The sequence below is a fragment of the Cuculus canorus genome, chromosome 5 (assembly GCF_017976375.1).
Source record: "Cuculus canorus isolate bCucCan1 chromosome 5, bCucCan1.pri, whole genome shotgun sequence".
NCBI lineage: Eukaryota > Metazoa > Chordata > Aves > Cuculiformes > Cuculidae > Cuculus > Cuculus canorus.
The window spans coordinates 38910699-38922740 of record NC_071405.1 but is presented as its reverse complement, the minus strand read 5'-3'; the positions used below and the strand labels follow the sequence as shown (position 1 = coordinate 38922740).

Here is a 12042-nt window from a genome sequence, read left to right as displayed (position 1 = left end):
CATTGAAGGGTCAAGAGTGCAAAGCAGCCAAACTTTTTTCTGATAAATGACAAATAGTTTAGAGCTCAATTGTGAGTAATGAACTTCCACTTTAGAAGAGGTGTTCTGTTTTCATGCTTAATTAGAGAATGGTAAAGACTGTGCCTTATTGGTTTGTGAGTTTCATTGGTTTGCATAATAAAAGACAACATTGCAATAAAACATAAAAATAAGCAATATTCAAAACAAAGCATATACTTAAATGTAACATACTGTTTCTGGCTACAGTATGAATAATTTTCTATCATTACTAGCATTTTAATTTTAACTGAATATTAGGTTAAACACCTCAGCCTTCTCTTCTCTAAGCTGAACAAACTAAGTGACCTCAGCTGCTCCTCATAAGTGACCTCATTAGCTGCTCCAGGTGTCTTCCTCTGGATACACTCTAATACTTAGATATCCTTCTTACATAAAGGCACTCAAAGCTGCACACAGTACTCAAAGGGCCACTTTTCTACCTGTCATACGGCTGTGTGAAATTCTGAGAGAGCAGTTTTCTTTCCCGTGGCTTCTAACCTCTGCCATGGAATTAACATGTGTGTTTAGAATGAAAATACTCACATCAGGTATTTGGTATCCCCAAAGAGAAACATTGAGCTGACGAATCTCAGATGTGCTACTGAGAGATGACTCTGTGATCAGAAGTCTGTGAAGCTCTTGGCTACATCAGTTATATGAACCATGGAACTTCCATAGAAATACCCTGTAGAGAGCAAGGACAGACAGAGGAATGCAGAGAGAAGGATATCAGGAGAGAGCTTGATTTAATTGTTCTCAGTCATAACAACAGGATGGGATCACTGGTTACAGGTGAAAAAGAACAAGGAAATTATTTTTGGATGCTTCAGTAATATGTAGCACAATCAACAACTTGTTTCCTTTCTTAGACAATCGATGTGCTTGTCTCTCAGTTCCCTACAGATAACAGATACACTCAATTTTTTTTCTTGTGATACATTCTAAGAACTACATAATAATTGAGGTATACTTTAAAAGTAATAAAAAATGCTTCCTATTTTGCAGCTTTCATTCTAAATCTCAGAGTTTTATGGAAGGCATGAAAGACAAAGGGTCTGGTGTCCAGACCACTAGTGTGGTGATGATGGTGACACGAGGCCACTATGAACACAATAATCAACATTTATCGTATACTGTTTCTTACTTGGAAATATAAACGTTAAATAACATAATATAAACACACACATCTTGTTTAGATGTGTGCTCAAATACGGACCTATGAAAACCCAAAGCTTTCAGAAACTTTGCTTTATATAACGTTGTTTTAAAATAAAATCAAGTGATAATTTCCATCAAACCTAAAATATTAGGAAAAATAGGAGGGTAGAGGATAATTTCTTAATTTTGGTGGGTTTTTTTTGGTTTTTTTTTCCTAGCTAACCATACAGTAGAGAATTTAGGGATGGGGAAAAACAAAACAACAACTCCCCATGTTTCTTTTTGTCCCTGAATCAGTACTTATGTTTTCATGTACATCTTCAAATTCACATTACAATGACTCTAGTGAAATTTGTAAGTTAGTTCCTCTGTGAGAAAAAAGCAGCAGAACTGCACAAAAAGAGCGTAGAGACAGTTCACTAATGGTGTATGAGAAGTTTGGAGTAGCTAGGAATTAATAAAAGAAGAAAATTTAGCAAATTATGTACATGGTAAAAAAAGCTAGTAAGCTTTTCTGACCAGACCTTTTTGTCACTTAGGACTTTTGATTTCCATCTTCCAGGGAGTTTTCTGAGGCAATCTGGCAATCTGTATCAAACATATGCAAAATGCCTGCTGTTCAGGCACTTTTATTTAGCTCACAGCTGAACAAGCAAGGATTTGTATAAGAAGGAGTAAACAAATATTTTCACAAAACCACAAATCTTTGATCAGATAGGAAAGAGAATACCTCTGTTTCAGAACTGGCGATAACTACAAAAAAAAAAACCCTGAAAGAGTGGACCAGCATTGAGATGAAATCAAATCATTATCAAGCCTCTCTCTTTTCTCTGTCATGATCTCATTCAGTACAGAGAAAGTACAAACTAAAACTGCATAAACAGTGTGTTTCTATTGACTTGTAAATGAAAACAGTCTGTAACATGGTGAGGTACCATAAAGGGTGGGGATTACATGATTTTTGGAATAATAAATAATTAACCTGAATTGGATTGTATCTCTCCTTACTACACTTTACTCCATTTATAATGATTCTCCAGATATAATAGGATCTTTACATGATACAGCTGACTGCCCTCTTTCTATTTCTTGCTCAGCCTTTGGGTAAGATGCTGGTAGAGGTACCAGAGGTCTTCTTTAAAGTTACACGATCTCTCAATCGCAGCAGCAGACCATGTAACTTTCCTTAACAGCCAGTTGGAATGACTGGATTTGGTGAAGAATCCTACAAATTCAACTGTAAAGCAATTGTGGATGTTGGATACTACATTTACTTGCTGAATAGCCTAGCCAAGTTCACAATTTGAAACAGTCTATGTGATAGGATTCAAATTGGACCATGTTGAAAGAAGTGGTGTTGGACCTGAAATCTTGTTAAATGTAGAACAAAGTATTTTTTCAAGTGTGTTTTCTGGCTCTCATCTTTACAAGTGTCTGAAAGACTTGGCCTCTGCCTAACCTGGGCTCCTATACCTGGCTAATATTGTTTCATTACATGGCCAGATAAATGAGCAGTTCTGCAATAAATAAAGTACTATTGAAAGTGTTAAGAGTCTTGTAATGTGTTACAAAACAGTCCCTGCTGTAGAATGAAAGTGAATGTCTTTGAAATTAGTTATTTTTGAAAGGAACAATTGTGGTAAGTCTTTTTTAAAACAAATGTGTACTACTGTCATTCTGGGGCTAATGTAATGGTCTTGCTTGGGAAAGCCTTTATTTCAGTGTGGCTAAACTTGGAACTATAGTAGAATTACTTGGAATTACTGAAAAGATAGAAGACTTAAGTCAAATGTGAGGAAGAGAGTGTTCCAAATGTAAAAAGGAGAAAATCATTTGACTGGCAAACTTTCCAGCTGTATTTTTACACCTGGTGCTCAGTCTTTCTGAAGTGATATTGTATGCATTTGCTTTGAAATATGTGGTTGGTATAAAACCATAGAATAGATAATTTTCTAACTCTTACCTGGGTTCTCTTGTGGAGGATAGTTCTCAAGATTAAGACTTTTTTGTAAATTTTGATATTTTCTACTTTTTAAACCCTATGTAATATCTGGATGGTTCATCCCCTTTCAGGCACAGCTGCACATGGGGGGATCACTTGTGGGCAGCCAGGTCAGTGAAGGGTCACTGAGGACCCCTGACCCTCCTGCAACATCATTGCCACCATCTTGTCCAGCGAAGACCTGGCAGAGGATGAAGGAGAGGGCCTGGAATCCAGGCACACAAGAGGAGTTGGAGGGCAGCCACTGTGCCCAAGAGGCAACGGAAGGGCACAGTGGAGCAATTCCCACAGCAAAGGCCCTTCGCCTCCTGGCCCACCTCCCTCTCTCACATGAGAGCTTCTTTCAGGCCACAGGCCCCCCAACTCCCAGAACAGTCATATTTGGCCACATACATCCCCATCACATTGGCCTCCTGATGCCACAAACCACCCTGCTGCCCTTTGTTTTGGGCCCTATAAATATGGGGACCCCAGGCGCTGGCCTGCAATTTGCTGAACTTCAAAGCCCATGGGTTCCAAGGATGCCTGGAAACAAGAGATCCAAGAGTAAAGTGGATAGCTGCCCATCTTTCTGGGTGGTGGAGAGAAGAACCATGGCTACGTGACCCATAGAGGAGGAGAAGGGAGTGCTACACAGGAGGCACCAACAGCCACATGTACCATGTACCGTGTTGGCTGATGGCATAATGCCCATTGAGGTGAGTCCACCTGCAGAACAAGAACAACTAATGCAAGTGGATCCACCCCCAGCATGGCTCCCCTGGCACCACTACACCATGCCAGGGCTCCCTTCCATGACACGATGTCAGTGGTGTAGCTGGAGTTCCCAGTGTCACAGGAGTGAAAGCCACCAGAGCTGTCACTGGCTGGGAGGACTAACCTCCATGTATGGCTGGCCAACTTGTTCCATCTCCCACCACCAACAATTATAGTGTTCTTTGCCATGGGTTGTGTAAACCTTTCTTTCCCATTCCCTGTTTTAAAAAAACAGCCAAAACACTAGTAAACCAAGAAAGTAACTGTAAAAATGCTTTCCTCCTCTCTTGTTTTGTACTTTGGAAACTCCATCTGGACTCCTCCGTCCCCTCCTGGTTTCCCCAGCCTAGGAAAGTCAGTGATGCATGCGTTGTAGGCCCAGCTTATGGTGTTTAAGATAGGAATGGGCCAGCATATAGCACACAAAGGCAGGCTGAGGGAAACGCCTCTGGTCATGAAAGTGGTGAGACACTGGATCAGGTTGCCCAGAGAAGTTCTGGATGCTTCATCCCTGGAAGTGTTGAAGGTCAGTCTGGCTGGGATTTTGAGAAATCGAGTCTAGTGAAAGATACCTGTCGGCCTCACCTCTGTGTCTGGGAAGGTCATAGAACAGACTCTCCTAGAAGCCATTGCACATGGAGGACAAGGAGGAGATTTGAATGAGTCAGCACGGCTTCACGAAGGGCAAGTCTTACCTTCTACAACAGAGTGACTACATCAGTGGACAAAGGAAGAGCTACCGATGTCATCTGTCAAGAATTCTGTAAAGTCTTTAACATTGTCCCTTACAACATCCTTCTCTGCAAATTGGAGAGATGTGGATTTGACGGATGGACAAGGAATTGCTGGATGGTTACATCCAGAAGTAGTGGTCAAGGGCTCAGTGTCTGGACGGAGATCAGTGACAAGTCATGTGCCTCAGTGATGGATCCAAGATGAATGATTCCTGAGGGGCAGAATGCTATTCAGAAGGTTGTGGCCAAGCATGAGAAGTGCCCCATGTGAGCCTTGTGAGGTTCAACAAGGCCAAGTGCAAGGTTCTGCACCTGCGTCAGGGCAACTGCTGGAATCAGGACAGGGTGGGACATGGAGGGATCGAGAGCAGCCTTGCAAAGGACTTGGAGGTATCTGTGGATGAAAACCTGAATTTTCACAGGCAATATGTGCTTGCGGGGTGGTGGCTCTGCCCATGTACTTTGCTCTGGTGAGACCCCCACCTGGAGTACCGTGTCCAGCTCTGGAGCCCTCAGCACAGGAAAGACATGTAACTCTTGGAGCAGGTCTAGAGGGGGGGCCACAAAACTTATCAAAGGGTAAGAACATCTCTCCTATGAATAGAGGCTGAGATACTTGGGGTTGTTTAGCTTGGAGAAAAGAAAACTCCAGGGAGAACATATAGCGGCCTTCCAGTACTTAAAGAGGGTCTACAGGAAAGATGGGGAGAGGCTTTTTATCAAGGAGTATAGGGATAGGATGAGCTATCCAGACTAGATATAAGAAAGAAAGTCTTTAAAATGAGGGTGGAGAAACACTGGAACACGTTGCCTGGACAAGTTTTGTAAGACCCATCTCTGGAAATATTCAAGCTCAGGCTGGATGAGGCTTTGAGCAACCTGATGTACTGAAAGATGGTCCTGCCTTTGGCAGGGTAGTTGGACTAAATGATATTTGAGGTCCCTTCTAACCCAAACCATTCTATTTTTCTAGGAAAATCAATATTGATTCTGTTTCATTATGTAACATATCTTAGAGTCACAGAAAAAGGCTGAATTAACATAAAGGAGAATCTAACATGAGGATGTGGTCAATGGATATGGGATGTGATAACACTTCCCTTGACAGCATTGCCACTAACTTTGGCTTAAAATTCAAATCAAATAATGACTTTAAGGACTAGAACTATTTCCTGGCAAGCAAAATCAATGAAATATGGAAACTCAGCTTTTTGTTTTGTATAGTAACTGGGGAACTTTAAGAAAGACTAGTGATACACCATTGCCAAATCTTTTCAGTTCTTCACTACAGTGAACATTTCAAAAGCTTGTGTGGTGGCACAGGACTGTCTCAAGTTACAAATGGAGACAGTAAATTCCAGTTGAGATTCAATCAGAAATAAATTTGGACTCATGAAACTCTGGCCTGCAAGTATTCCGTCTAGTATCAGAAGAAGACCTGTAATAAAAAGAATTTGGAAAACTATTTTTTCTTTTCTTTTATACAAAAGATAAGAAAGAGATGTGGAATCTAAGAATCATAAAAAAGTAGGATTTTTTAAATAGGAACTTTTGTAGGAAATACGGCTGTTATTTATTTCTTAATCTGTCAATTTAAAATTCTTTCCATTGCTGGTCATATATTTTGTCCTCAATCATTTTATTGAGCAAATACACCTATGACAAAATCGTGGAAATAAATATGCATAATATTATTCATAATATCCAGTATAGCTAAGTCACCTACTAATTCAGGGCATGAGACTGCTCTTTAGAAGACAATTGGAATGTTGCCACAAACATCTATGGGAGCATCTGCAAGACGAGTGTGAACTTTTGTTATTTAAAATGCAATTCTAATGCTAAAAAACACTGCCAGTAGTAAATCAATAATATAGGTTAATAGATGGAAGGTCTTTGCCTCTGAATTCCAGAATAGCTCCATCTCCAAAAGAAAAATATGATAAATTCTCACTGATTTTACACAATAATTATCACATACGATTTGTACTTAACATCAACATTCGTTTTCCTCCCAACTCTTCCTCCGCCTCAAGCATATGAAATTCCTTCAAACATAAGAACTAACAGGGGAGGGCAGGGGCAGAATTCCCATCTATTATTAATCTCCTATCCTTTGTCTCCCTTAGCCCATTCAGGAAGTCCTCTAAATCTTCTGAAACATTTGTTTAAGTAAATGTGTTTTTGTTCAAGTATCTCCCAAGTCCTGTTAGGAATTACATTAAATTCCTCTTGGCAGTGACCACACCCACATGCTGGCCTTGGTTAGACCATGGATCTGACATGTTTAGAAGGATGCGAAGACAAAACAGATGAAGATAGCAATGACCAACATACAGATGTTATTTTTTTCTCATCCAGAGGAAAAAAAAAAACATGATTAATGTTTGCCTCCAGAGCCCACTCAGCCAGTCCACACATAGCCTTCACAGACATTTTTATCTTCTGGAGGAATAGCTAAAGAAATGTCTGGATATTTAGTTAAATTAAACATTTTCTGTGTTAGAAGTAAAAAAGTAACCCAGTAACTTCTAAATTGAATGGAAATTGATTTAAGTTATAGTAAGAGCACTACTTGGTACACAGATTCATACTAATGTAGTGTGTGCATTCACATAACCATGAACTTAATTAGGAATTCAGACCTGAGGGATCAGTTGCTTTAAAAGGAAAAAAAAAAAAAAGATTCTGAAATATGTCAGTTAGTCATATACCTTCTAAAAGAATATACCAAAACAAAACTGTAATATTTACAGAAAGAACAGAAGAGATTAATATTGTATCATAACACAGTATATAAAATGGGTGTGTCATTCACTCTGGTGCATTAGGATGCCTCAAACCCAAATCCTAAACATTCAATTTGTGGGAATGGGATGATATTGTTATGTACAATTTTTCCTCACTCAATTTCAGTAGTTTAAAACTTTATAATATTGCAATGCTTCAAAATATAGTTTTTGGTTTTTGGGGTTTTTTTTTTGCCTAGTTTAGGAATAAGTAGAAATTAAACCAAACGCACACAATGATTGTTATTTAGGATTTAGGTGTATGACTAACATACGGGACTAACAGTCACTCTAGGTAGTTTTAGTTCTCAGTAAATTCCTATGCTTAAAATCAAACACACACATCATTTAAAAAAAAAAAAATAGAACCACAATTATGTCATGGACAATTAAAATAAATACTGCTTACAGACCAAAATGTAGATTCACTATTCAATCTTATAGACTTTAAATTACATTTTCCGTGTCTGATTAATGAGAAACCCTTCAGAACTGCAGCACAGTATACTTACATTCCCCGCCCCCCCCAAGAATGACAGAGGGTCAGGTATATGCAGCTTTAACATACAGCAAGAGCATATGAATAACCAGATAGCTGAGGCAGTATGGAGAGCAGTTCTCCACCCTTTCATCCCTGTAGACAGTATTTGTCCCTTTGATCCCTGAACAGATCAAACAAAATCCACTAATCAATTATTTCTTTTTTTTGTCTTTCAGATGCTGCCACAGGCCTTCAAATACTGAGGGCTAAGTACTTCAGGAATATTTTATTTGTTTACTTTTATAAAACAAGTGTTTACCACAAAGGAATAATTTTCCCCATCTTATTATTTCTCCCACCATCCAAAATCATAACTAAAGCATTCATTTAAAAACAGTTGTGAGACCTTTTTTAATATTAATTATTTTGAATATAAATTTTGGAAACAACCCCAAAACTGAATTTAGAAAGTGGATATCTTACATTGACATTTTTTAAAAATTGCAAAACTTTGGACTTAATAACATCTTCACTCTTACTAGGAAAACTCTAGGTTTAAGCTTGAATTGGTTATTTGAGGGGTGGTGAAGGAGAAATTATACTTCTGTGGTGCATGGGCTTAATAAGAGTGTGAAGTACTGTTAGTGGTCTCCTTAAGAATAATAATTAAAATCAGTGTTTTCAGCTGCCCACTTTTCAGTGACATTGAAAGTGTCTGAGAGACTGACTCCCTGAGTGGCCAATCCATCATATGGCTACCACTTATGTTGCAGGTTTTTGCGTATGCTATGTACCCATTTAGGTTTATTGGTCCTCTTCAGATGCTAACACTGTAGTACAACTCCTCAGCCTGATTTAAATCACTTTATTAAAATGCAGATATTTCTAATAATTCTTACTTACACACATATATATTTTTCTACAGGATTTTATTTGTGCTGCAGCTATATCCACAAATGTTCACCTTTAACAAGTAAACCAGGAAAAGCTGACCTGAAAGGTTCAGTCCTGACGTAACATTTAGTACCACCAATGCATCAGTAGCATGCTTACAATCATTATTGCCATTAGAAATAATCAACACTTAAAACTTGACTTATCAGAGAGTTTTGCTCTGTTGGGAGCTTCAGAGAATAGAGAAAATTTCTTTAGACTTTGAGTAGCAGAGATCAGAAAGAAGGGAGAAAATTAGACTAAGAAGCAAGAGCTGCTGAGTTATTTCCCTGTTGTCCTCAAAACCAGAAAGGATCGATAATGGCTGGGAGAAGCCTGGGCAAAGGGATGAATACCAAAGTTAAACTACAGTAGGGGACCTTGGATGATAATAACTTGATAGCAAAAAATGGTTACTTACCAAGTGAATTTTGAGAGAAATCTGGAAGATCTTGCAGGTGAGTGTCACCAAAACACTAGCTAAGGGGAAAAGGAAAAGAATACACAAAAAAAATAATAAGCACAAGCAACATATAAGGGGAATTATTTTGGAATTGTGGAATTGAGGGAGGAGAAAGTAATGAGATGGATTGCATTGCCAAACAAGATTAAAAAAAAAAAAGTAAAACACTATTTGCTTTTATCCCTCAAGAACGGTATTACCTAACAGATCTGTGAAATATTATCCATTAAGCTTCCAATGTATGGATTTGTTTGGAATACTGCTAGAGTATAAGGTGAGCATATTATTCATCAAGTGAATTTTACTCTAATAAATCCTTCTGGCCCTATCACAATTGTTTTCCGTAGATATCTTTCTTACAATTCTGCACACATGGATATGATACAATAAAATAACAAGAAAACCTATTCATTTCCAATAGAGTAACGCTAAATTTTCCAAAGCAATAGCACAGAAGCCAGCCTGCAGGTATTATTACTTAACTCTTAGATTTCATAATTATCAAAGGAAGAATGGAAATTAAGCACCAGGGTGGAATTCATTTAACTGTAAAATTATTTAGGTTAGGAAGGCCTTATGGAGGCCATCTAGTCTAATCACCGGCTCAAGGGAGGGTTAAGTTCAAAGCTAAATCAGATTTCTCAGGACTCATCCAACCAGCTTTGGAAAATCTTCAAGGATACAAAGTCCAAAACCTCTCCCTTGTCACTTTCAAATAAATATATGAGTATATACATCTTCTATAACCACCTTGAATATCTTCAGACATTAAATATTATTTAAATATTATTAGATTCACCCAGTGGATTATTTATCCCTAATGTAACTGTTTAATACCGTTTCTGTAGGTGTTTATTTCTCCTCCCTGAGCCATAAAAGGAGCCCAGAAAAATAGTTTATGCGAGATAAGTAACCTTCAGACAACTAACGTAATAAGATTGCTTGTAACCCACTCCTCTCTCATTCCTGGAACAAAAAGTAAAACTATCAGCTGGAGAAGAAAGACATTTGCAGTGATCAGTAATGATTTTGTAGGAGCGTTTCCAGCAATTCTTATCCCATCACCAGGGGAAGACAAGAAAATTTAAATTATGCACTGTGCTCTCCTGCTGGCTTCTGATCCTGGAAGTAAGAGACTAAAATACATAGCATGTAGTCACGGTTCCATGAGAATAAGGGGGCATCTAGATGAAATTTTCAGGAAACTAGGAAATGATTCGATGATGTCTCTTCTAATGAGGAAGAAAAGATAGTATAAAATAGACAGAATTCTATTACAAGGTGATTAAAGGAATTTAAGAATTTAAGAAAATGCAACTAAGACACAGTATTGCCTTTGCACTGTGCTACAACTTTATAACTCCGTATGAATGAAGAGAGAGGAAGCACTATAGACCATGAAGATATCTGTCTATCTGCAGGCTCCAATAGACACTTATTATATAAAGTTTTTTTCCTTAGAATACATTTTGATATCATGGTGTCACCACACAGCTCCCTGAGCCAGAAACCATTTTGAGATATCCATGTCCTTTGGAGAATTAGCTTAATTGTTTAGAGTCAGAGTTGAGAAGAAGGAGAAACAGTTTTACTGGGTGAAGGGAGAAGTAAATTGTCTTGGTGGAACATGGAAAAGAAGGCATCATGTTTCTAGTAGAAAGGTGAAAAGATCTTCAATGGCACAGAAAAAACCAATCTATAGAATTAGCACACATTTTGATGAAAGAAGCCCTTAATCTCATCTATTAATATTTGTCCATTCAACTGTTGCATAAATTTTTGTACTTCACATTTTCCAGGCAGATGGATTGAATCTGTGATCTGAAAGACAAATGAGAGTAAGAATAAAATAAAAAAAAGATACAAGACTCTAGTGAAAGATTTGGCTGATTATAGGCTTTTATTTTAATATTTGATCAGATTTCTTTTTCTGTTTTGTTGTTTCAGCTGTGATCTCTATGGCACAAGAAGCACCTTTAGCTGTACGTTTGTAGCAGGATTTTTCTCCAAAAGTATTTGAAGCTACTGCATATCCTCAACATTGCTGCTCTTCTGTCTAAAAACAACCCAATTTCTGTGGTAAATATATGTGATAATTATGAGAGTTCCTAGTTAATAGCTATGCCTTTAATAAGCACTTCCTATAATTCCATTGTATCAGCTACCCTAACTATAATAAACGTCACTATGCTTGGAAGAATTTGCTGTTTTCCACATTGTTTATATATACATATATATATCCTTAGTAATTTCCTACGAATTAGAGAAAAGTAAATCTTTTCGTCTACTGCCCTTGCTTTTCTCCCTGCAGTTATTTAGAAGTCCAGTTCATATATTGTGTCCTACTTTGATAAGAAAGAAATACTATTGATATTTTTTATTTCAGTTTGATAAAAAGCATGTTTGTTTTTGTTCATAGATTTAAAGCCCCAAAATGGACCAGTACCGTAAATAAAACATGCAATCTCATTTTAAAAATTTATTACAAGGAATTTTGTTTATGATTTCATGTTCTCCAGTAATAATTAATTGGAGGTCTTCACTGGTCTCCACAGACTAACTATCATTCAAAATGCACTAAAGGATGATCAACACACAGCAGCACATCTTCAGCAGTGAAAGTAACCATATGTATTTTTGCTACCAGTTTAAAATAAATATATAAA

At 37.7% G+C, this 12042-nt stretch overlaps 1 long non-coding RNA gene across 1 annotated transcript in view; it reads right to left on the bottom strand.

Moving 5' to 3' along the window:
• LOC128852425 (uncharacterized) overlaps positions 1-12042 on the bottom strand; it is a 43988-nt gene that overhangs the window by 18973 nt on the left and 12973 nt on the right. Inside the window, exons 2-3 of the long non-coding RNA XR_008450261.1 lie at positions 9335-9393; positions 604-745 (exon numbers count right to left, since the gene is read on the bottom strand). This is a non-coding gene — a long non-coding RNA (uncharacterized LOC128852425). The remainder of the gene's footprint in view (positions 1-603; positions 746-9334; positions 9394-12042) is intronic.